A 279-nucleotide genomic window follows, 5' to 3' on the forward strand; every position below is an offset into this window, starting at 1 on the left:
GGCTAACACTCAGGGACCGTCAAACCACTCGCTGGACAGGGGCGCTCCCGGCGCTCTCGGCCTCCGCCCTTCGAAATGCCGCCGGCTCCTGCGCGCGCTCCCACGGGCCCTTAGTCTGGTTTACAGTCCCAAGGGGAGCCGGGGACAAAACCTAAGCGGTACGAGCGTGCGGTGACAGTCCAGGGGCGGCGGTGACCTGGCGGCGAACGCAAAAGTTGGACCGCTCCTTAGTCAAGGAGCGCCGCGTAATACCCCTTGCAAAACTCAGAACTCTCGCGA

This window comes from Phocoena sinus, chromosome 21 (genome assembly GCF_008692025.1).
Source record: "Phocoena sinus isolate mPhoSin1 chromosome 21, mPhoSin1.pri, whole genome shotgun sequence".
Classification (NCBI taxonomy): Eukaryota; Metazoa; Chordata; class Mammalia; order Artiodactyla; family Phocoenidae; genus Phocoena; species Phocoena sinus.